This window comes from Adiantum capillus-veneris, chromosome 27 (genome assembly GCF_014529385.1).
Source record: "Adiantum capillus-veneris isolate H3 chromosome 27, ASM1452938v2, whole genome shotgun sequence".
NCBI lineage: Eukaryota > Viridiplantae > Streptophyta > Polypodiopsida > Polypodiales > Pteridaceae > Adiantum > Adiantum capillus-veneris.
This window is the reverse complement of record NC_140957.1, coordinates 107,886,430-107,913,311: the sequence shown is the minus strand read 5'-3', so window position 1 is coordinate 107,913,311 and position 26,882 is coordinate 107,886,430.

Here is a 26,882-nt window from a genome sequence, read left to right as displayed (position 1 = left end):
TGTTTTATGTGGTCGAGGATGAAAGCACACAACACCCCATGTTGTTGGGACAACCTTGGCAAAAAGAGTATTATGTGCAGATAGATTGGAATGCGGATGCGGTCAAAATTCAGCATGCACAAGAACAACAGGTGGTAGCCTTTTCTCAACAACCCTGCAAGAACCAGATGGCAGCAACACAATCACTGGATAAGAAACCAAAAGGATGGGTGCCACTAAAGAACAACCCGATACCCATGGCGACCAAACAAGGAACTGCCACCATGATCACTCCAACCATAAAACAACATCGATCGCAATCAAAAGATCAAGGTTAGCAACACGATAAAAACAAGTATGGGTGCGGAAGGATAGACGTGACATGGCAAACAAACCACAACACAACAACATGAGTCAAAAGGAGAAAATAGTTCAACCAAAAACCAAGGGAATAAAACAGATATGGATCCCCAGAAGAATGCTCAGTAACAACTTAAGTGTGACTCGCATTTGGATCCTGAAACCAAAGCAACAGGATCTCCCTTCAGTACAAGCAAAATCGGCATACAGACACACACTACATATGAAACCGACAAGCCGATCTATGTGGGTGCCAATCAGCAGCAAAACAATGACAACCGCGAAAGTAGCAATAAACCTACAAAAACCTCCAAAGCAAAGCTACAAATGGAAAGCAAAAGAGACAAAGTCTATGGCCAATTCCGCCACGAAAATTCTCTCCATGGAGACGACTACGGCCATATCGACAATAGCGGCAAACCAAGCGAGTTTTGTAAGAAAGACGATCAAACAAAGAGCGGTAGAGTTACAAATTTTACTTGCAAAGAAAATATGCCGACCAAATCAACAACAAACAGGAAACCTCGACGGCAAATGCCAATAAGCATATTGCTTATACCCTCTTGCACATCATTAATTTTTCCATGCATTGACCGAGTATGCATCATGTAGGGCCACATAACACGGCCAAGCATTAGCACGATTTTTTTTAACCCAGGCACGGCACATACACCGAGGTGATACCTTGTCGTACAGGAGGACTCCGGCTAGGAGGGGGGACGCATTCTCAAATGCGGACCCAATGGCAGAAAGAGCAAAAAAGGGCATGTTTTTCGACTATTTTTAAGGGTTGTTGTTTGATTGCAAAATTTTCTGGACTAGCCCAAGTACATATGCCCTCATATAGTATGAATAGACAAGTATATGGGGCCAAACGCCAAATCAAGCCCCTAGGTGTGTGTATCTAAGTAAAAATAGCCATTTTTGGGGCAAAATATTGAAAAGACAAAGAAATCCAGCCATAAAAATTGCATGTGAATGTATATAGTGTTTTGCAGTGATTTTTTTGATTTATTATGATTTTTTGAGATTTTTTGGGTTTAATTTGCTATTTTCCTTTTAATTTTACTAATTTTTGGCAGAAAAAATTCAAAAATACAAAAAGCAGGTGAAGAACGATCGTAATGAAAAACAAAAAATATGGGGATGATCAGTGACTAAGGACAACCTATGGTACAATGGGGGTGCAATTATGTGAATGTAGCGGAAAGCGTGTTTTGGCCAGATTTTGACAAAAACGTCAAATTTCTCATAAACTGGGCAAATGAAGTCCAAATCGAGAAATTTTTGAGTCTAAACCGCATCTCACAAGAAGTTAGGATCACAGGTCAAATTTCATGGAAAGTGGTTCGGAGACCCCCATTATAAGAAATTTTCACTTCATTTTAAGCTCATTTCTACTATTGACTTTTGAGAGAGAGCTCCTGCCACCTAGAGCAAACGGGACTTCTAGCAGCTTCTACGACGCGCACGACCACCCGACAGGCTCCAGAAAATTGAGAGGTAGGCTCACCACCTTGAGCTTTTCTCGCATGTTTGTTGTTTTGTCGCGAAAACTAGCATAGGAGACCACTTTTGGATGACCAAAGGCAATAGAAAACCATCGGAAAAAACTCTAATTCCTAGAGCCTCGCAAGAGGCCACCAAATGGGAAATCGGCGGAAAGATGTCCAAATGCTACCAAAACTCATGGGTAGGAGCATCTCGACATGATCGACAAGTCTATATAGCCCACATGGCCATACGGTGACCCGAAGCGGCACTAAACTTCAGAAACGGTATCAGACACACAAAGTGTCAAATAGCTCTCGCGACCAAACAGCATGTCCGTTTGCCACCAAAATTCACAAGCGGATTTCCTAAACCATCAACAACCAAGTCCTATGGTGGTAGACTACCACAAGTCATCGAAGACATGAAAATGCAACCACGGGTGCTTCCAAAGCGACAAATTGCCAAACGGAGCTCCGGTGAAGCCAAAGTCGACAAAAACCATATGGCAAAGATCCCCAAGGGACCGTGAAGCTATGGAGACAAACATCAAGAAATTTCATTGCCAAAAAGCACTCCAAGAGTCAGAAAACGGCTCGGAGGCTCTGAAATCCACACAGGGAGTTTCTTTCTATCAATTTGACTTTTTTGTTGAAATAATGCTTAAAAGGGACTCAGGGGGACTCAGGGCAGGTACCAGTAGCACCTCAAGGACAAATCTGGGCACCAAACTCAACAACTCTTATCACACACAGCTTCTGAATAGCATGTACATGCTAGCCACCAAGTTTCACCACAATTGGACAAAAATTGACCTCATATGCATCAAAAAAACGCAAAGTCAGAGCATAGAGGCAATAATGGGCCATAGACCTACCAAAACTTGTCCAAATCAAATGAAACTTGCACAATACACTCATGAGCACATTGCCAAGCTATATGTGGGGTCACAAATGAAAAATGATGAAATAGACATCCTATGCGTAGGATGTCTAAATGACGAAATTGGCCCTCAGCTGATATTTTCAGTTTCAGATCTCTTTATGACACTTTCATAAGCCCATATATCAAGTTTCAAGCCATTCCCATCACATTTGGCCCCCAACACCTCCAAGATGCACTTTTTGAGCCCAAAAACACTACACATGCTCTTACCAACACCAATTCTTGTCCAAATCAAAATCCAAGAGCAGGGCCATGTTTCACATGCCAAGAGCTACCCACAAAACCAATTTCAAACTATTTTGATGAAAAAGACATCCTATGCGTAGGATGTCTCCAGCATGATTTTGACCTACTGTGCAAGAACTGACTTCATAGGGGCCATTAACATGGTGCAAGGAGCCCGTATATCAACTTTCAACCCATTTGAATATCATTTGCCACTTGTTGAGGACATCCTACCCAATTTGTAAGCCAAAAGCCTGAATTTGCCTAGAAATGCACTTTTTGATGCCCAAACCCAATTCCAATCACATAGCCATGTTCAACAGATCAAGGACCACCAGCATACCAAGTTTCACCAAAAACAGGCAAGATAGACATCCTACGCGTAGGATGTCTAAATGATAATTTTTGGCCAGAATGATACTGTGAGCACATGCAAAGTTTCCCTAGTTCCTTTTAAGTTTTATTTTCAAATTTCAAGTCATTTGGATAGTTAAAACTCAGTTTCTCAGCTGATATGGAAAAAACGCTAACTTCGGACTACTGAGTGCAACACCGGGATCCATGGCAGTCGCAAAATCACCGGCAAAGACGAAGAGAATGACAATAAAAGACTACTTGGAAGAAGTAGAGCCATTTGTGATCCCAGAAGGAACCCTGAAGCCAACCAGCATATGGATTCAGAATGATTTGCTAGAGTCCAATGATTTCAAGATCTACCAAGGCGTGTTCAAAGATACTGAAGGAAATGCAGTAGAGCTACCCATGATACCACGGGAGCTCAACAAATATGTCAGAAGCAAGATGGGAGATTATCTGGAAAAGCTGGAGCTTCATAACTACTTTGAAGCTTTGCCAGCGGGGATTGACGTCAAAAGAGTGTGGGAATTTGTAACCACTATCAAAGAAGATGGAGTGGCCAGAGTCACTGATCTGCAAGGCAACCGGATACCATGATTGTCATCACAGAGAGGGTGGTGGCGGCCGCTCTTGACATCTCCAACAAGGGAGATAGTGTGACAAAGTGCCAAGATAAAGTCAAGGTGTACTCCGAAAAGAAGAACAACTACATATTTGAAGACATTGCAAACCCAAAAGTGGCTACCATGAGCCAACTCTACAACCAATACTTCCACATGTGTACAAAGCGGCCACAAAAGTACAGAATGCCACCTGGAGCCATTGCCACCACCTCCACCTGGGGAATGCAGAAGAGCAAGCCAAAAGTGATCAATTATGCTGCCTACATCCATGACAACCTGGTGAAGATGGGGAACAAAATCCCACCTACATTGTACCTAGTAAGCTAATAACAAAAGTGGTTTATAAAGCACTGCATGCCAAGGGAAACTGGCCAGAACCTCCTTCACAGAGTGATTGGTTAAAGCTGAAAGACGATAAAGAAGAAGAACCTCCCAGGGCACCCAGAGTTGCCACGCGTTTGAAGCACCGGTTAGAAACCGTGCTAGAAGAGCCGCTGGAGTTGAATAAAGGAAAGAAGGAAAGTGTAAAAGTGCCAATCAAAGAACCCAAATCACAAGAAGCGGCACGGCTAGAGCGACTAATGGAAAGCTTCAGAGCCGAAAGAGCACTCAAGGGAGATCTAAGCGAGCTGTGGAAGCCCTCCCTGGAAGCCATGTCGGGATCGTCTCGAAGGGTGCACCGAGATCGGTTTGAAGACTACATCAAAAATTTTGAGATCCTGGATGCTACGACAGAAAATATCCCTAATGTCCCTTTTACAGAAGAAGAAGTGGACGAAGAACGACGGCAGCTGCTGGAAGAGCAGGGAGGCCAAGAAAGGGAGAGAGACCAAGGCGGACCGGGACTTCAAGAAGAAGCCAGCAACTCCACCGTCAAGCAGGGAGTCTAGCCCACCACCATCACCCCTCCTCTTAGCCCTCCACAAACCCAACAAAAGGAGGATGAACAAGAAATTTCAAAGCAAGAGAAGAGCCAAGAGAAAGAGCAGAAAGAAGAAGTTGAACCGAAAAAGGAGAAGTTAGATCCATAAGAAAAGAACTTCATAATATTTCTTGATCTACTAGCTGTGGGTTATTCACGAGAAGAGGCAGCCACTGTGGCCTTTGAGTTGGCAAGCACAAGGCCCAAGGAACAGATGCAGAGCCTGCGGTTAGTGGAACTGAAAGAGATGGCCACTGATACAGTGGACCTACAACCACCGACCAATGACTGGGATGTGGTGATGCACAAGCTAACCGGGCTCAGGGCAAGATCAATGGCCACGGAAAGTGAGATTGATAATCTCAAAGCCAATGAAGTTTAGATTCAAAGCTGAAGTCGACACACTACAAAGACAAAGCCAAGAGAATATGGACAAAAAAATAAAGCTGCAAGCTAGTTTGGACGCGGCATTACAAAGATGCCAGGAGATAGAACGAGAAAATCAGGCAGCAGGAAACAAGCTTCAAAGAGATGAAGAAGAATACAAGAAAATCAGCAAGTCATTGACAGATGCAGAGAGAGAAAGGGACAACCTAACCGTACAACTTGCTGAAGAATCCAAAGAAGTGGAAACCCTGAGGAATGCCAAAGAAAAGGCAGAGATAGAGCATGAAGCGAGACAGGATGAAGTGATCGAGCTAAAAGATCAGATTAAAGTCAAAGATCAAACCATCCAAAGGCTGCGGGCATCTCCTACCAGAGTGAGTGCTACTAGCTCGACTAGCACCACTTCAGAGAATGAGCTATATGAAGAAAAAATGAAGGAGATCCAAAAGGAGTTAACACTGGAGAAGCGGCAAAGGCTGATGCTGTCCGAGGGGTCTATGGTAATGGAAAACCGCATAGAAGAAGAAAATCAGGCCATGAAGAATGAGTTAGACGCCATCAAGAGAAAGCTCAAGGAGGCGGAAAAGATAAATGCAGATCTAAACGACCTCCTAGTAAACATGGGAGAGCAAGCAGAAGAGGAAAAGAAGACAATTCAGAAGCAAATAGAAGAGCTGAGAGGCCAGCAACAAACGGAAGAGCAGTAGTTTAGCACCGGGCCAGCAGCCATGGAGGGTATTGACATAGAGAATGTGTCAGATCCAGTGGAAATCACCATGCAAGAGGAAATCCTGGTGGGACCCTCACAAGAGCCACAAGATCTGACACAAGAAGAAGAAGAGAAGTTGCAAAAGGCCATAGAAGCGGCAGTCAAAGACACATCCAGAGAAGCATTGGAGTGGGAGAAGAGGGTGTTTAAGTCGATGACTATTTAGAAGACAGATTCCAGTAACCTTTGGCGTGAATGGCTACAGCCCTCTCTTCCATATCCTCTGCTAAAATATGAAGCTGCCACAATCAACAAACGAATAAAAGAGGAACCAATAGTGCCATTGTACAAAGCAGATATCTCCAAACCTGAAGGAGTCAAGCTGATAGTGGACTCTCAGCCCAGGTGGAGAAAGGCATGGATGACAAAGTATCATCAATATCTAATTCATCTGGTAGAGGCACCTAAAGTGATCAGAGATAACCTCAGTTTCTGCCCTCTACCACGGATGAGGACATGGAAAGCCCATGAGTTGTTGCAGAGAAGCCAACCCACTTGGCTAAATTACCCGAAGCTGCCAGGCTTGAAGGCAGGCGAGAGAATAAGTGAGCAATACATGGTGAAAACCCTAACGGGCGCCATCAAATTGTTCACTAGCTCGCCTATCCTATCTTGCATCATAATGAGAAAGATATGTAAAACACTTTTGGCAGTCTTCGAGACCTTCAAACCAGGCCAGGTGACAGACAATATCTTCTTCTTTCAAGATAAATACAGATGTGCATACAATCTATCTGGTCAGCCTTCTCACAAAGGTGATACATGCATTGTATCAAAGGATTATGTTTTTGCCCTCTTATCACCTCCAGGCCTTTGAAGAAGCCTTCTACACCGGCTTCTTCACAATCAGCACAGACATATTCGGCCTGACACTACTAGCTCAACATGCGAGATATGAGTCCCTTCTCAAGATGAGAGAAAGCCTACACTGAAGACGCAGCTCAACAGCCATGTCGGGGATGACATGAACAAGGAGGAGGGGAGTGTTAGTAGCGGGGCACACCCTATGGACCTCAGTGGAATATTATTTTTTGTAATTATTCATTTATTGAGAAAAACCGACATTTCACCTTTGTAAATAGTGGGGCTTTCAAAAGCTTCCAGATTGTATCCCATTTTTGACATTTAGATTGAGTAGATGGTTCAATTGGACCATTAGGGTTTGAGATTGTAAGGTATTTATACCACTTTTTGACTTTAATGGAAAAAACCTTTGTCATTTTAAAAAAAGTTCTGTGAGTGAGTGAGCGTACTATGTACGAGAGAGAGAGAGAGTGAGAGTTTCATCTTGACGCTACGCGTGCACCGGTGGTTGGAATCGAGTGTGGAGAAGTGCAGTGTGTTGCCCCCGACGAGAGCTACGCGTCGATACCTACATTGCGGGTGTACGGTCTGGTTTTGCGAGCTCGACCTACGAGCTTCATCTGGTGATTCGGTGAGCATACGTTATCCATTTTCGCATTTCAGCATATCCACGCGTTCGCATTGAGTAGAGCTACACATTAGGCACTTTAGTTTTCGGAAACGATGACCTGGAAATTCGACCAGACATCCTATATGATTTTGCACCAGGTGTTTAGGGTTGGGATTTTGGTTCATAGACCTTAGGGAGAGCGACCTATTGGTGATAGTAGGGTCTCCTTCAAGTTCTGTGGCGTTTCGAGGACGTTTGATGGGTATTTAGCTCTTGGAAGCGTTGTAGGAAATCTCCTCTTATGCACTTCTGGAGGCTGTAGCTTAGACATTGGGTAGAGACTCTATAGGAATTAGTCAAGAGTCAGTCGAGTGTAGGTTGACACCCTATGCTTGCTTCCACGCACCTGCGGGTCGAGCTTTGTCCTTAGCTGACAAATCTTGTTAGGTGAGTTCTCGTTGTGCTGACGTCCGTCACGGTGTATCCGCCAACAATCACTTTTAAGCTTTTTAGGTGTCTGTGCATCTTTATGCTCATTTTAAATTTGCAATCCACAATCTGAGAAATACGCCATAACTGGTGGTATTTCAGTTGGCTCTGTCATGTCAAGCTCTTTCTGAGAAGCTTCTGCTTCTGTGCTTGCCAAGTTGTCGGCATCTTCTTTTAAAACACTGAGCATCAAGTTGTAGACTGCTCCATCTTGAACTTTGTACCGTCTTTGGCTTTCTTCTCCAATTAGACTGGTTTCTATTGGTTGATCTGTTAAATCTTCTGTTAGTGGCTCTAGGTTATAGATCTGGCCACTATAATCCATGTACAATGACCCTGATTGCATATGCACCAAATGGATGCTTTGCGGACTTGTGCAGATTTTTGGATAAACACTTGGGTTGACTTTTTGAACCTCTATCTGCACTTCATCTTTGAGTTTGCAATACCTGGCTCCATTGAAGTCTGTGAACATTTGGGAGTTCTCTGAATCTGGCTTTACTCTGATCAATAGAATCTTGGCTCCTGTGCTGCCTTTACTGCTCATAAGATACCTATGACCTTTTGTATCTGTGTACAAAACCTTATCCCCATTGTAGCCAAATAGCTGCAAAATTTTCTTTGCTGCAGTTGTGCATGTGTTGCCACTGCTACTAGCATCCTCTATTGTACTTAAACTCTCGGTTCGATTTGAGTCCATGTCGAATGGTTTTGTAAAAATTGTCTGCTAGCAGATTTTGGTATTGATTAGCAGAATTTCTTCTGTTCGGCTTGATAAAACTGCTTGTGTCAAAGCACTTTCGCAGTTGACTGCTCTTCAGACTCGAAAGAGTTGATTAATCTAGCTTGACAGTTTCAAAATTAATTGCAACCTTTTGAAATGATGAAAAACTGGGCCTTTAACAGATTAATCTGCAATCCACCGTTGTGATTTGTGCATGTTCGTGGGAGCTCAATTGCAGCGCAATTGCTTGCACTTGCCAATTTCGGTTTGCACACTGGCTTTTAGTCCCTGGCGTTCTTTGTCTGAACTGTGGAAACAATGTCAAGATCTGTGCTAGAACTGTGATGACCTCGGCTCGAATGATCACCATAACTGTTTTCGCACTTCTCGGTTTTTTTTTCTATTGATTTTCTGTTGTTTCTGGCTTTTTCTTTGTTTGCTCGGTGTGAGATTTCCCCGGTGTTTCTATATATATATATTTTGGGTTTTTGTGACACTTTGTGGCTTTTTCTGGCTCTAAAATCGGTCACTCTGTCAAAGTCGTAGCCAAATGTAGATCTAGTAACCAAATCGAGCTCTAATCGCGCGTCAGTGTGCTAAGAATAGCCAAAAGCGGCCAAATCGAGATCTCACATGTGAACATGCTCTAATTAGCTAAATCTCGTCAATATCAAGGCCAAAACGAATCTCTATTGCAAGTCGAGGTCAAATATGGTCAATCATAAGACTCTGCGATCAAATCAAGCCAAAATGCAATAACAGCTCTAAAACGTGTCAAACAAGGTCTGTGTGTATAATCTGATTTGAATATGCTAAAAACGGCTCAAATCGACAAAATCAGACAATTTCGGTTGAAATCTAACTCTCCAAGCTCTAAATGTATCTATTCGTGCTTAAATGCGTGTGAACAAGACGTGTGCGGATGTTTGATACATGTGCAATGCAATGAAGAGAAACAAAACAAAGTAAAGCAAACAAAAAATAAATAAAAATGTTTTTGAGTTTTTTTTTTTTTTTGTCTCTTTTGTGTGCGCGAGAGAGAAAAGTGTGTGTGTGAGTTTGTTTGTTTGTGACTTTGTGAGTTTGTGTGTTGACTTTCTTGTCTTTTATTCTTTTGTTTGTTGTGTGTGTGTGTGTGTGTGTGGAGGGGTTGGGTAACACAAGGTCAAGGAAGAAGAAGGAGAGAAATATTTTATGCACCGCAAGGCAAGGTACCGAAGCTCGAAACCTGCTTCCTTTTATTTATTTTTTATTTTTTATTTTCAAATTTTCAAGAAATGCCAAAAATAGACCGAAAACTCCAAAAATCGTCAGAAAATCCTTAAATTTTCCAAAAAAGTCCAATTTTTTTTAGGAATCTTAGAAAATTATCATCATTCACAACAGAGCATTTTCGACACGCAAAAGCACACCGAAAATAGCAAATTTTATCGAAAATGTCAAATTCGACAAAATTGTCCACCAGGCCCCCCAAAATAGCAAAACGCTCAAAACTCGACTACGGAGGGCACAAATGTGAACAAAATGATGCCGTAAATTTGCACACACAAAATAGCTCCTAAAGATTGCAAAATTAAATATTTAATGAAACTATCCAAAAATTTACAGAAATTATCCGAAAAATACCCAAAAAAATTCTACAAATTCTCCACACATTGGGGAACAGTGAAACCAAATTACATTGTCAAAATCACAACAATTCAATTGCCAACAATTTTATCAATAAGATCAAGAGTAGGCAATTAAACCGGCAAAATTATCGATAAAAATAGGTCAAAAATTGACGCAATTAGAGTGTGTAAACCACTGTTTTGAGCACAAAAACACAACATTTAAGCATCACACACATCAATTATCCAATCAAAATATGAATCAATCATGCAAATTTAACACTTTTTAGGCACACACACACACACACACACACAAAAATTGGCAGTTTTTACCAATCTTTAGTGACAACATTTAATCATCACACACATCAATTATCCAATCAACATATGAATCAATCATGCAAATTTAACACTTTTTAGGCACACACACACACACACTAAAAAATTGACAGTTTTACCAATCTTTAGGTGCGTACACAAAAGGGTTAAATTTATCGGATTTCAATGTGACTTCACAAATCAATATTTGGGCATGTGCACAACACATATCAATCATCACAATTGAAAAATGGTAACACACACATTGATTTCTAGGTGCTCAAACATGGGCAAAATAGTGCACACACACCTAAAATTAGCATACACACACTTAATTAGAATGCACACACACTTGATTTTAGTGCACACACACCTAAAATTGACCTTCAAATCATGCAATGAACTCAATTAGGCACTCAATTAACAACACACATTCATCAATTAGCAATTGAAACTTATCAAACTCATGCGCCACCAATTCTTAAAAATTTCGGCATTATGACGGCGTGAAAATGAAAAGTCGCAAATTTTTCAATTTCTAACATCACATTGCATTGCATCAACATAGCATAGCATTACTGCATCAACATTACATTGCATCATGGTGGGATATCTACACAATTCTACACATCTTTAGATTCTAGAGAGGTTCAGAAGACCACCTTAATTACCTTTCCATTGAAGCTCAATTGAATGATTGATTGCTCCAATCCTTCATAGCACATTAGTAAATTAGCAAAAATTAGTCAAATTAGCAAGGGGTTAGTGAGAAATTAGAGTGTGTAAACACACAATTGACAAGGTATGGTCACCCATTAGGGAATTATGAACACAATGCTTCATGCACACACATTCAAAATCCACAAAAACATAAACACACAAGTGAAATTAGTAGTGAAATAAGTGAGGGAACGTATTCGTTTATGCCACAATTACACTAGCATAGGCCATCGTCCCCGACAACGGCGTCAAATGTTGGGGGTCCCATCGTTGCAATAGCTCCAATGACCAACAAAATTATCAATCCGGAGGGATGAGTTACCCGGCTAGGGCATGGAAACACTCACACGGTTAGTGAGCTAATCGTGGCAACACAAATGGTTAACTCTACGAGGTGAGCTTCTCTGCCTATGGAGGAGCGAAGCTGCAATGAAGGGCAATCTCTATATTCACTTCTCTTTACCTCTAATCAACCCAATCACACACACTACGATTGGAAGACACACACAACACTAATCCTATCATGAAACACACTAATCGCAAGCACGCACACATAGATCTATCGAGCATCACACTCCAATCAAACCTACATGTACACACAAGCAAAAGAGGGCAATCACACAAGATTAGAGAGGGATTAACCACTAATTAGTTAAGATCTAGTTAATCTAAGCATCATAGGCAATCATAAGAAGTAAGAGAGAGGCATAGTGAGAGAGAATGAATCATTGATTAGTGTTAATCAACTCTCATGAGCAAAGAGAAGCTCAAGGACTCCATAGCCACACACCTCAAGAGCTCTCACCAAAGAGTGCTCTCAACAAATGACTTGAGAACCCTAATTTCTTTTACACACTGCCTTATATACCTAGGTTCTAAATATGCAATGTCCGGGCGCCCAAGGCCTTTAGGGCTCACCACTTACTAAACCTTCAACCTAGGCACAGTAAGTGACCTGTTCTTTACAAGTTGGAACTCCCATGGAGCCCGTAACACATCAAAAATATTACAATGGCTTGAAATAAATCGGAAATTTACAATACATGACCATTTTGGGAAAACGTGAAAAATGTGTACTTCCAATATTTACTGCTTCTTTGTATTCATCCTCGATCTGCATTCGTATGTCTTCAATCTTTAGTAGCTTCTGTTAACTGACGTTGACTCAGTTAACATGCATGTCAATGAAATACAAGGCACACTTGACTCCCTTGGCGTGAGTAAGAGAGGGTACCCAGCTATTCATCAGTCTATCTCCTTCATGTTTGTGAAGAAGGGAATAAAGTCAAAAATTTTACCAACAGCAGCAAGTTTTTGGAAAGAGAGATTTCAACTCAACCATGCACAAATAGACTTCATTGGATGTCCATTTCATATTGATGGTATTTATAGATCTCAAGGAACAATTGTAACCTAGGATGAGTACAACAATATCTGCATGGACCTCACTTTGTTGCAAACTAGAATGGTTGAGTTCTACAATGTAACATTTGAAGAGACTGGTGGAGTTCTGCATTTTGTTTGAAGCTAAATGAGTGTGAGATTTTTAAAGAGAAAAAGTTAGAGCGAGTCACAAAAACATTGATGAATAGAGATCTTTCAAAATGCCCTACTGATGATCCTTCATACTTTAGTGTACAATCAGAAACAAACATATGATGGATTTGTGCTTTTTAGGTAATCCATTTCCATCTATTCTTCACCTCCGACGAGTCCCCTTTTGTTTTAATTTTAGATTTAATTTCACATCTCATAAGCATTTAATCTTGCAGGTAAAGAAAGAAGACCATGACATTTTATATTGGGTGTTTCGTCAAACCCCTATTCCTTATATAATTGATAGAAAAATGAATCAAGGATAGGTGTTGGCTATAGATGGGAGGGGAGTGTTAGTTTTCAGGCCCCGTGGCCGGTCTCAATCGGGCCCCCGCCCACTACTCTATTCTTTTGTTCATAATGCCAATAAGTGTAGCAGGGCTACAGTGTCACTTCACAGAACATATACTTGGACAGTGGGTTACACTGGGACTGGTTCACACTGGACGGACCCTCTAGACGGACGTCTGGTCTGGGAGTGACACGTGGCAGGGTACCTACCGATGACCGACGGTGGCCTAGTGGACCTCGTGGCCAGGTCACCACATGGCTAACATTTATGAGCCGTTGGTGGCTCTTTACGGTGGTACATAGGAGTGGTAGCGGTTGGTCATCAGATTATCTTCTTCGCCTTTGGTCCGGCGTCATCGAGGTAGCGAGTCTTACACAAAGCACTGCTCCACCATCCCTGCACATCTGAGCCTCGACACCCCTCTTGTACCTGTGAGTTATGGGCTGGAGCTGAGTGTGCTGCCACGCCAGAGTCTGTACATGGTTCTTTGAGCTAGTGGAGTCCACATGTTCTGGTTCACTGTTGTATCTCTGTTGTTATCCATTGTTTCTGTGTTTTATTCTATTTGAGAGAGTTTTCATTTGTTTGAGTGAGATTATCACGCACATTGCACTGAGGGGCACCCACACTGGAGAGAGCACGACACATTATCCGCGCTACAGGTGCTCTCACTTTGGCGATCACGGTGGGACCTCAACTGAAATCTCACTCTGTGAGGTGCAAATCTTGAAGCTAGTTAGGTTTATCTAGCTTCGCCTACCTTCACCAACCTTGCCTTGCACTGTTCTCCTCTCGCCTATTCCAACTGGTCTAGTCCCCTCTCGCCTGGTCCAACTGGTCTAGTCCTCTCCCGCCCTGGTCCAACCTGTCCTCGTCCCTGGTCTAGACCTCCTCGACCCTGGTCTAGTCCTCCTCGTGCCTGGTCTCGTCCCTGGTCCAGCCGGGTATAGTCACTTACCTGGTCTGGTCTGGTGGAGTCTAGACCCGTCACAAGTTTTCTTGCCCCAAGCTTGGTTGGACTGGTGGTCACTGCATGACACATACAAAGAGGTCAGTCAAGCGTCAAAACGCACTACTGAGCCCTCTGAAGTACTATCATAGAAGACGACCTTTGACACCTTGTAGAAATCCTTCAACCTCATCACCTATACCTCCACATACCACATCACCCATTCCTTCATCATACGATCACCTTCTCCAGTAAAGCTCTCTCCTATTCTGATACAGCAAGCTATAGAGCAACAGGCTCGGCAAGGAATCATGGAGCCACTAGCTAGTGTTTTGGCCAAGGTAAACATCAAGTTCCCTACCTTCAAAGGGCTTTCTTCAGAAGATGCTGACGACCATGCAAGAAGATTTGTATCTCTCTGTAGGGGACGTGGTCTGAACAGAGAAGATGCTTATTTGGTACTATTTCCATCCACCCTGGATGGTCTAGCAGATAAATGGTACAGTCAATTTGCAGAGAACCATTTTGCAACTTGGGCAGCCTTAAGACAACAGTTCTGTGCAGCTTTCAAGCCGGGTGACTACCAGGAGAAGGTGTTGGATGAGTTGGCCAACATGGTGCTCAAGCCTGAGGAGACTTTTGCAGAGCTTATGACTAAAACTAAGTCGCTGGTGTCCAAGATCCCCCAACAACCCGGTGAATTCATGGTTAAAAAGTGGGTGGAGAAGGCGCTTCCCAAAACTTCTCAACAAAAACTCCGAGAGAGTCTCCGACCTGACGCCACTCTCGAGGAGTTCATCGCAGCTGCTACTAGGATAGAGGGGGCTAGGAAGCTGTTCAACAACTCTCCTCACATAGAAACTCCCTCTGTGTTCTCGGAAGGTAGTTCTGCTGATCCTTTAACTTCTTTACGCAGGGAATTGGAAGCCCTAAAGTTACAGCGAGCTCTTCAAGAGGAGAGGTCCTTCTCTCTTAGACAAGAGAAGCCTCCAAATCATGAGGCATTGGAACAGATTAAGCGCGAGCTAGAAGAGCTCAAGTGTCAGCAAGAGACTAAGGCTACGATTTGGTGTAGCTCATGCCGCTCTCCAGGGCACCCTCCGCAGGAATGTCCCCTTCGGGTTTACTGCCACTTCTGTGAAAAATCTGGACATGAGGACAAGGATTGTTACTACCTAAAGGGATTGCACAAAATACAGCAAAGTCTTGGTCCTTCTCTCCAACAAGGGTTAGCACCATCATCCAACATGGTTTCCCACTACGGCCATCCCAACTACATGCCACCTTTGCTCAATACCCCTGCTGTCCAAGGTATGTCAAGTACTTTCCCGACTCAAAGTTTTTATAATGCTAATGCCACCTCAACCCCTCAGAGCTTCTACACTTCAGCCTCCAACTCCATGCAGCAACCACCTCGTTCCCCATTTTGTCCTTCCAATCGGCCCATACTCTGCTACAGATGCGGAGAGTATGGGCATTATCAGAGCAAATGCCCTCTGCCAGAAGGCTCTTCTCCGTGCCAACTTTGCCCTGAGGCTCAGGATCACTACACTAAGGATTGTCCAAAACAACGTGCCTCTACCTCTGCGAGCCCAAGTCAGAGCCAACCTGAATTCACATTTCCCAAGATCAATTTGATAGCAGTTAGTACCAACCCCAAGCCACCCCTTTCTGCCCATATGATTGCCTCTCAAGACAAGTTGCAGCTGGTAGAGGAGCCAGCTGGTGTCCTCACATGAGCTCAGAGGGCAGCCCTCGGCCTCAATCTTCCAGCAGGTACAGCCCTTTCCTCCCCAATGCCTACACCTCCTCCAGCAGCTGACATGCCATCCCCTAGTGCTAAGAAAGGATCTTTTACTATGCTCTCCGATATTGATGGGGCTTTCTTAGAAGCAGTTGCTGACTTACAAAAGATCAAAGTACCAGAGGAACAACAACAGGTAGAAAAAGAGAAGCATACAGCAGAGACAGTCTTGAAAAACACTTTCCAACAAGTGTCCCTCTATGACATGCTTCGACTAGATGCGAGTTTCAGAAGTGACACCCTTGCAGTTATTCAGTCACTTTACCCTGGAGCAGGTCCTAGTGGCGGGCACCTCCCAATGTGACAGTCAGAGTCCTATATGATATCCAATCCTGCTGCTCCACTCACTGATTATAGAAGCCCTCGCCTGACAGTGTCCGTTTTAGGTCGTAAATTCTCAGGAGTGATAGTGGATGGTGGATCTGGCATCAACCTGATGCCCGAGTTCACTATGCTAGCTCTAGGTCTACAGCCTACTCGCCCTGCTCCCTTCACAGTTACATTGGCTGACCAACGGACAGTCTACTCAGTGGGCATAGTGAATAATGTGCCTCTGCAGGTACAAGACTTTACTTTTAACTTGGATTTTGTGGTGGTTCGTGTTGAGATGTCGAGCTCTACACCTTGAGCTGGCATCCACTACGGGTCTTGGCCGCTTACGGCATTTACTCACTGGCGCGTTAGGTGACCGACACGGAGGATCTCTGCCAGTGATTCTACAGCTGGACTACACTTATAGTGCCAGCCTAGTACGCTTCTAGCGAGTTCACACTTAGTGACCGCATGTACATATGTGCTACTTTTCAGCTTTAGCACTTAGTCATTTTGTACTCTCTTTTCTATGAAGAAGAAGAAGAAGCTTTCCATCTCTGTGTGCTTTGTGCTTGTCTTGTGTAGCTCTCTTGCATCCTCATTCTTTACATGGTATCAGAGCCTGGTGCAGGCAAGAGAGGCTACAGAGTGCAGTATACAGAGATTTACTGTACAAGTACAGTGGTTGTATGTACGCTTGATTGTGGACACTCGTTGAGTGTAGAAAGCGTTACAGGTACCACGATAGCAGGTTCAGCAGATTTGCAGGTTTTTGCAGATTGCAGCTATTTTGTCTTCAAGATGTATGATGGTTTCAGTCAGATTGTTACTGAGAAGCTTGAGAAAAATAACTACCCTGCATGAAAGTTCAGAATAACAAATTTCCTAAAAGGAAAAGGTTATTGGGACTATGTAGAAGGAGACAATGAAAAGGAACCAGAGATTCCCGAGGTAAATGCTACAGCAGAACAAAGGAAAGCTTTGAGGGACTGGCAACAAGGCCAGAGCAAAGTGATGTATTGGCTTTCTATGAGCATCACAGATGGCATGATGGGCTATCTACAGGATGCTGAAACCCCCGCCATTGCATGGAAAAACTTAGGCAGAGTGTTCGAGGTGAACAACAAGGCCAGGAAGCTTCAACTAAAGTCGGAGCTAAATCAGGTTAAGAGGAACAACCTCTCACTCAATGATTATGCCTTGAAGATCAAGAGTATCATTGAGGCTCTTGGATCTATTAAAGTCTTAGTGGAAGATGATGACATTGTCCGTGCATGCTTGGATGGTCTAGGAGATGAGTATGTACATTTCAGGTCTTCCATGAATACAAGAGACGACATCCCCGTGTTCTAAGATTTGATTTCTATGCTTATTCTTGAGGAGAAGAACCTTGACACATCTTCTTCTCATGGCAGAAATAATTCTGAACAGGCCTTCTATTCTAACTCCAACAGAGGTAGAGGTAGAGGTCGTGGTCGAGGCCCAACGGGTTGCAGGGGCCAATTTCTGGAAGGTCAATCAAATCAAAACAATACAGGTGGCAGGGGAAACCAGTCTCAAGGCAGGGGGAGTCAAAGAGGTCGTGGTGCAGGATCAAGCAGGCAGCAACATACTCCAGATAGTAGATAATGTTGGACTTGTGGTGAAAGAGGTCACATGTCACGTGACTGTCCAAAGGGAAAAGCAAGTAGAAATAGAGAACAGGTCAACTATGCATCTACTAGCAGAGATGTAGATGACAACAAAAATGAGCGCATGTTTGTTATGCAGCATGTAATGAATACAATGACTGCAGAGAATTCCACCCAAGATGATGTTTGGTATGTGGATTCAGGTGCCTCTAATCACATGACGTCTCGTGGAGAGTGGTTTAGAGATATGCGCAAACCAGATGTGTCAGGCTATGTGCAGACAGGAGATGACACAGCTCACCCCATTGCTCATGTAGGGGACATACCTCTAAATACGAAGAGTGGGAAATCAAAGTACTTAGCAGATGTACTTCATGTCCCAAACATTACAAAGAATCTTGTTTCTGTTGGACAAATGGTTGAGCAGGGTTTGCAGGTTCGCTTCAATCCAAATGGCTGTTATGTAGAAGATTTCCAGAATGGCTGTAAGCTGATCACAGAGGGCAAATGTGTGGGCAGAATGTTTACGTTGAATGTAGACATGCCTGAGGTAAAAGCTGCATTATTTGCACAGGGCACAGGTGTTGTGGCTGATGTTGACATTTGGCACAAACGCATTGGCCATGTCAATGAGCAGAGATTGCGCAGCATGCAATCAAAACAGATTGTAAAAGGTTTGCCCAAATTCAAGGTGGATGGTATGCATAAAGTGTGTGCAGCATGCCAGTTTGGAAAACAGTCAAAGGGCTCATTTCCACATGAGCGCAATGTATGTAAAAAGCCACTTGAGGTGGTGCACACAGATGTTTGGGGTCCAACCGATACTGCAAGTATACATGGTTGCAGGTATTATGTCTCTTTCATTGATGACCATACAAGGAAAGTATGGGTCTACTTCATGCGTAACAAAAGTGAAGTGTTTGGTCACTTTCAAGACTTCAAAGTCATGATTGAGAAGGAGACAGATATGCAAATCAAGACATTGAGGTCAGATGGAGGGGGAGAGTACTTCTCCAATGATTTTTCAGATTTTCTGCGAATGCATGGTATACATAGGCAGTTTACATGCAGATATACTCCACAGCAGAATGGGGTCGCAGAAAGGAAAAACAGGCACATTGCAGAGGTTGCACGTGCATTGATGAATGAGAAGAACATGCCTCATCATTTCTGGGCTGAAGCTGTAAATACAGCTGTGTACATTATGAACAGGACACCTACAGCTGCGGTGCATGATGTAACACCTGAGGAAAAGTTTACAGGTACAAAGCCTGATTTGACACACTTGAAAGTGTTTGGCTGCATAACTTACGTGCATGTACCAGATGAGTTGCGTAGGAAATTGGATCCTAAAGCAGAGAAATGTATTCTTGTGGGATATTCCCTTGAACAAAAGGGGTACAGGTGCTACAATCCTACTACACGAGAGTTACGAGTGAGCAGAGATGTAGTCTTTGATGAGATGAGCAGCTGGTACAGTAATGCACATGGAACTATTGGGGCTGATGTAAAAGATGATGTGGTTGTACAAAATGTGAGGCCACAGTCACAGGTTTTGAGTGGACCACAAGAGTCCTCTTCTCGTGGCTCTGTTGAGAAACCATGGAATGGTAGACCACGTACGCAGGTTACTCCACCAATAGGTACAGGGAATGTATCACGAAAAGGAAAGGAAAAGGTTGATCTTATGGCTGATGCATCATCAGGTTTTTCACATGTAGACATGGATTCAGATGGTTCTGAACAAAGTCTTGATGAGGAATTTTGAATTCTGGCTGTCAGGACACCTGGTGTAAGGAAAGTACAAGAAGATGCTAGAGGGCAAAGGAGTGACCCAGGACCGCGCAGATCTAATAGAGTCAGAAATCCAGTTCAGAAATTGACTTATGATGGGTATCTAGCACATCACCAAGCCTACATGGCTAAGGTGATACAGGATGTGGAGCCCACATGTTTTGAGGATGCAGTTGGAAATGTGCATTGGGATGATGCAATGAATGAAGAGATGGCTGCATTGGAAGCAAATGACACATGGGAGTTGGTGCCATTGCCAAGTGGCAAGAAAGCTATTGGCTGTAAATGGGTGTATAAAACCAAGCATAAGGCTGATGGTAACATTGAGCGTCACAAGGCAAGGCTGGTCGCAAAGGGTTATGCACAGACGTATGGCATAGACTATGAGGAGACCTTTGCTCCAGTGGCAAAGATGACGACTGTGAGAGCTGTCATAGCAGTGGCTGCATCTAGAGGATGGATTATGCATCAAATGGATGTAAAGAATGCCTTCTTGAATGGTGAGTTGCAAGAGGAAGTGTGTGCGCTCCTTGCCGCACTGTCGAAGCAAGGGACTTGCCAATACACCGTGTGCGAGCCACAAACGGCTCCAAGCACACAACAAGCCTAAACTAGCAAGCTCAAGAGAACAAAGGGTGTGTCACTCACCGCTCTACGCTCGCCTTCGTGGTGGATTCCTCGCCGCGATGAAGAAGAAGCTGCAGTCGTGCCGCGCTCAACCGCCTCGCCGCCACCGTGCCTTCGTAATGCTCGATCGCACACACACTCTCCCTCTCTCTCTCTCTCACACACACACACACAAGGAGGTGAAGAAGAAGAAGATGGAGATGGAGATGGAGCAAGAGCACTCTTCAATTGCACAAATGAGAGAATGAGTAAAAATTAGGTTTAGTTGGCTTTTATAGGAGCTCACCCCATTCACACTTGGGCGCCCATGCTTAACCAACTAATCCCTTGAATGTCCAAGTTAAAGTGCGACTCTCATCGGCGATCACTCTACCTTTCCCTATTGGACCGACAAGCCCGGTACCTGACTCTACCAAATACATAATACGCGTCCATCGTAGGTGATGGGGTGTCCGTGAGCCGTGAGGGTTAACATGCCCCCCTTCCTGATGTAGATTCCGTCCTCGGAAGCTATTAAGTTGAAGCTGGGTCGTCGAGGTGGAAGAGCATTTGAGATGAATGTCCTTAGCCTTCTTCAGTCACTGCAAAATCAAACAACATTGGCACAGTAATTGCATTCTCTTAAAAAGCATATGCAGTTTTAGGTAGACAAATTGATTGGTCAAAGAATTTCAAACAATTTGTTAGCAATGAACATTAAATTGCAATGTAATCAAATGCATAAACAGATGTAAAGGTAGAAATTAAACAAGTCTGGGGTCGCTAATTTGACGGTCGAAAGGCACTAGAGATCGAATATTAATACCATGGGTAAGCTTCTTAATTTTTTGTGGTCAATTAAGTTGTTTAATCGCGAGCCCAAGTATTGATGTTCGAGGGCTGACTAGAGGCTATATCTAGAAAACCTTGTAGTTAAGCTACCATAAAAGGAATTTCTCATGAAATCATCGCCTGTCTGATTACTTTTTCTTTGACCCCCCAAAGTCTTTTCACATTGATTCAATTATGATGTGTGTGATTATTTTGTATGCCTTGGGTTTTTTGCTTTTCAAGGAAAAGCGCCCACACTGGGAACCTCTAGGGCTCTAGTACCATAGGCAATCAAGTGAGTGAAGTACCAAATCAAGCTGAGATTTCTCTTCCAGCTTAAAATTTTACATTGTGGCACTTTGATTTTTTGTTTGTTCATTTTCAGCATTTTAATTTTGTAACTTTGGGGGGCCATATAACACTGTTACCCTCCCCAGGCTCATCACATTAGTAAACTCCCTTTATAATACTTAAGCTAAAGGTCAATAGGGTTAAGCCCACTAGAAAGCCCTAGTACATTTCATACAATGCTGCCTAAATCGGATTAAGAACCTAAGTAACCATTGCTTATTAGGAAGGCATTCCCCATGGTATTAAGAGAAGATTTCTAATACCTAGCTTGGTCAAACTAGCTTAGTCGGACTGCTTGATTTTTACACCTAAACAAGTGATTATGACAAAAGATTGCATTGAATTAAATGTTGGATACTAGGCCAATGCGCTGAATATTATGCTACAATCACAATCAAAGCAGACAAACATGGATGCAAAAAAGATAAGGGCAATGCTAATGGACAAGAAACACCTGTTTGTGTTGATGGTCGCGCTTGATTTGAAGTGTGAACGAGAGAAAGGTTCCATGAAGGTCCAAACCCTATCAATAGCAACACGCTCCTGTACACACTAGGAAACAAAAGGAATACCTCCAGGAGGCACATCAGTGGGAAAAATTAAAACTCCTAAAAAACAAACTCAAAACACAATCTAGACCCCTAACCTACCTATCTGTCACCCCTTTTAGAATCAAGGAAAGAGGATATTATATAAACCGGGTGGCCACCCTAAGGCTAGGCCTCTATCCTCATCATCTAGATAAATAAAATCGTTGTCCGTGAGGCCATAGTCTTCCTCGGTCTCTATTAGTTCCTCTTCATCATCCTCTTGTGCAAGCATGCTAATCAAGAACCTCGTGATGCGTGGATACTCATCTTGTGCAAAAGAATAAGCATGTGCCATTGGAGACACATTCGCTACTGGGTAGGGATCACTAGTTAGCCGTAGACGTATCAGCCATTCTAACTCCTCAAAATTTCTCTCACATGCAAGGCTCTCTATCAAATCCCATTCGCAAGAAAGTATAGGGTAGCATACGTAGAACACTTGTTGAAAAGACAAGGGGTACCTTTCATCAAAAATAGAAGTGCATGCCTCTGGTGAAGTAGCCATTTCTGACAAGACAGATAGATTTGGTTAGGCCTTTAAAACATAAGAGTTGTTTTTGTGTGTTGCTTGAATTGACACGGTGAATTTGGACTTATATGTAAGATCTGATAGGGTGCTCTCTCATTGCTAGGCGCTCTTGCTCTTTACTATTTTTGTTTTTTTGTGAGTATAAGGCTATATATATACATTCCCTAAGATCGGAGATTGAGAGGTCAGGGAAAAAGGTTGAGAGGGAAACAAATGAATGATGACTGTCAGCAAACACTCCCCCCTTCCTTGGGTAGATCATACCGTTTGAAATGAGCTTGTCACCCTTTGAAACCAATTGTTCCAGTTGGTAATAGGTGAGGATTTTTCCCAGTAGTTTGTTATTACCCTAGGTGCCTTGTCAAGCTGCAAGGGTGGTAAGGTACTCTCCCATGATTTTATTTGCAACGTTGTTGTAGGTGGTGAACTTACCCCGGAAGGTGCAAACTCTTTCGTGCTTGGATGGATATGTACAGTGGTAGGTGGAGGTTGTGTCGAAGCTTCTATTTGCGTATAGGAACTACATGAAGAGCAAGAAGCTTCATTTGATTTCCCTGTTCCTGAGCTAGGTGGAACAAATCGTTCTTTCTTTGGTACCCAAACTAGCTCGGGAGCGGGTGTGTAGCATTCTGTGATCTTTTTCTTTGCACGATCATTGATTCGTTTTGGAGATACGGGATTGGGCTCACTTGGGTCAGGTGATAGGTAAGAGTACAATCTACGTTTTGGCACCCAGATTTGATCATTTCCTTGATAGTAGCCTTGGGATTCCAATAGTCGTTTAGGAATCCAACGCAGCGTTTCTTTACATTTCTTGGAGTGAGTGGTACGGTTCTTACTAGGTTTCCGTTTTTTTGCATCAACCATGCTCACTACAGAGGTTTTAGGGACCCACTTGTATGTTTTCTCTGTTATATTAGGATGGTTCTTGTGTGTCTCAAGCTTTCTTTCAACTACATCAGTTGAAGCTCTAGAGAGTTGGGCTATGGGGACGTATGGTTCAACCTCCTGGACATGCAATGTCTTGGGTTTTATTTCCTTGGGCAATATCTCAGGGACTATGGCTTGAGTGGTAGGGCTAAGAGTTGGTTTTTGCGTTGTAACACCCTCAGTCCCCCAATCAATAGTGCATTTGGTGGCTATCATCCACGTGCGGCCTAGGTTTATATTACCCTCCATAGTTCCAGTAGGCATGACCAAAAAGTCTTGAGCTACCACCCCATTGTCATAACTGACAGAAGTGTGCCAGATTCCAAAAACCGTAGTTTTTTTCTTGTTGACACCCTTGACTTGGATAATACTCTCAGATAGAGGTGGCTTCCCTAACTGACACCACACCCCATAGGATAGCACATTGTATTTAGCACCCGTGTCCAATAAGGCGTTATATAACACTTTTCCATAGGCACTATTTAACTCAATGGGGTATCGTAGAGGTGTGTCAGAGTCCAACCCATCCTCTTCGATTTCCACGTGGAATGCATTTGTGACCCCAAGGTTAGCCTCTCGTTTTTCTCTTATATGTCGCTCCTTAGCCTCAGCTTGAGCTTGTATCTTGTTTAACTCGGTTTGTGCTTTGGCGGCCTTCTTTTGATGAATGGCCCGTAGTTCTTCTTGGCTTAAAGGATCATAATATCTTTTGAATTTACTCCCATTGAGGAATCCAATGGTTTCAACTCCATCAAGAGTTTCCACACGAAGGGTACCTTGTGGGGTAATTTCACATACTCTATATGGTCCTTTACCAGCATATTTCAACTTTTTCTTCTCTTTACGTACTCGATACATAAGGACTTTATCACCAACTTTGATATCCTTGTCCTTCACATGGCGATCAAACCACTTCTTTCTCCTATCCTTTTCCACAAGAGCATTTTGCACAGCCAACTGTCTCTCTTCGTCTAGTTTTTCTAAGATAAACAAACGCTCGGTTAAGGGGTTACCATTCCATCCTTCTTGCGAAGCTACCCTAAGACTAGGAATGACAAACTCCCAAGGCATAACCGCTTCTTGGCCGTATACCATTTTGAATGGCGTACAATTAATAGCCACTTTATAAGTAGTACGATAAGCCCATAGAGCAGATGTCAACTTCAAATCCCAATCAGTGCGATGAGCTTCTACCGTCTTGGTTAAAATAGAGATTAGAGTCTTGTTGGTGCTCTCGGCTTGTCCATTAGCTTGCGGGTAATAAGGTGTAGACTTATGGTGGGATATCATAAAGGTCGTGGTAAGCTCTCTTATTACCTCATTTATAAAATGGGTACCATTATCACTAACAATTTCAAAAGGGCAACCAAATCTTGTGATAATGTTCTCAAAAAGAAACTTAGCTGTTGTCCTCGCGTCAGCTTTTTGTGAAGCCTTAGCTTCAGCCCACTTTGTTACATAGTCCGTAGCAACTAGAATATATCGAGATTGAGTGTTGCGAGCTGCGGGACTAATTGGACCTACAAAGTCTAAGCCCCATTTTTCAAATGGTTGGGTTACTTTAATAGGATGTAAGGGCATTCTGTCCTTGCGCTGTGTGGTCTTGTAACGTTGGCACTCATCACACCCTTTTGTAAAAAGTGATGCATCCTTAAATAAAGTTGGCCACCAATAGCCTGATTGCAGCACCTTTCTAGCAGTCAGGTCCCCTGAAAAATGTCCTCCTGCTATGCCCATATGTGCTTCTTGCAAGATATACAAATATTCATCCTCGCGGGCACAACGCCTAAGAATATCGTCCTTGCCTAATCTATACAGGGTTCCGGCAATCAAACAATAGGGTTCACATTCTTTTACTAGCCTTCGAGCGATATCCTTACGAAGTTCCTTGGGTGGAAAACCATTAACTAAAAAGTTAACAATGTTCTCACTCCATTCAGGCATAGTCTCAACTATGAATAGGGAAGTATCGGGTAATTCATCATCAACTCCTGTAGGGGCTTCACCATTGGGTATGCGAGACAAATGATCAGCCATGACGTGCCTTTTACCGGGTCTCACTACAATCGTGAAATCAAACTCCAGAAGAATTAACAACCATCGTGTGATTCTTCCTGTGGAGCATGGCTTGTTTACCAGATACAGCAACGCTTGATGATCCACATAAAATACAAACTTGTTTGCCAGAAGGTAGTAGCGAAATTTCTTTACTGCATAAACCATTGCCAAACCTTCTCGCTCTGTAGTGGTGTAGTTCCTTTCAGCATCGTTCAATTGACGGCTTGCAAAGCTAATGGGATAGTCCAATTTATGTTCTCCTGGTTGAGTGAGAACACACCCAATAGCAAAGTTTGATGCATCAATATGCACATGGAAATTGACATCCCAGTTAGGTGTCCTTAAAATCGAAGCACTTGCTAGTGTTTTCTTCAATTGTTCATAGGCCTGGTCACACTCTTCAGTCCATTTAAATTCAATGAGAAGCTTGTACAAAGGACGTGCTATCTCAGCGAAAAATAAAATAAACCGTCGATAATAACCCACGTGTCCCATGAACCTTTGAACTCCCTTGTAATTGGTTGGTGGTGGTAACTCTAGAATCACTTTAATTTTGCTCTCATCGGTTGAGATACCATTCTTGGATACTATATGCCCTAAAATAACTCCATGCTTGACCCAAAATTGGCATTTGAACGGGTTCAATGAGATACGATATAACCTACATTTTTCAAACACCTTCCGCAAACATGATAGATGTTCTTTCCAAGAAGAGTAAACACAAAGGTCGTCTAAGAAAGCTTCACAAAACTCTCTCAAATATTCTTTAAAAGCAGTGTTTATTAATCGTTGGAATGTAGCAGGGGCATTTGTTAAGCCAAAAGCCATCACACGAAATGCAAACACGCCAAATTCTGTGATGAAGGTAGTTTTATCTTGGTCCTCTAGCGCTATCGTGATTTGGTTGTAGCCTGAGTACCCATCTAGAAAGCTATAAGCTTCCTTTCGTGCAACTCTTTCGAGTACATGTTCGGAATATGGTAGGGGGTAATGGTCTCTTCTAGTAGCTGCATTCACTTTTTTGAGGTCCACGCACACCCTGAGTTTCCCATTCTTTTTTGGCACGATAACTATTGGAGACACCCATTCAGAGTGTTCAATAGGATATATGAACCCACATTTGATAAGCTTTTCTAGTTCTTCTTGAATGATCTTTGCGTACTTAGGATTCATCGGGTAGGGTCTTTGTTGTACGGGCTTCGCAGTGCTAATCATAGGGATTGTATGTTGGACCACAGAAGGCGGAACACCTTTCATATCATGGTATGTCCAAGCG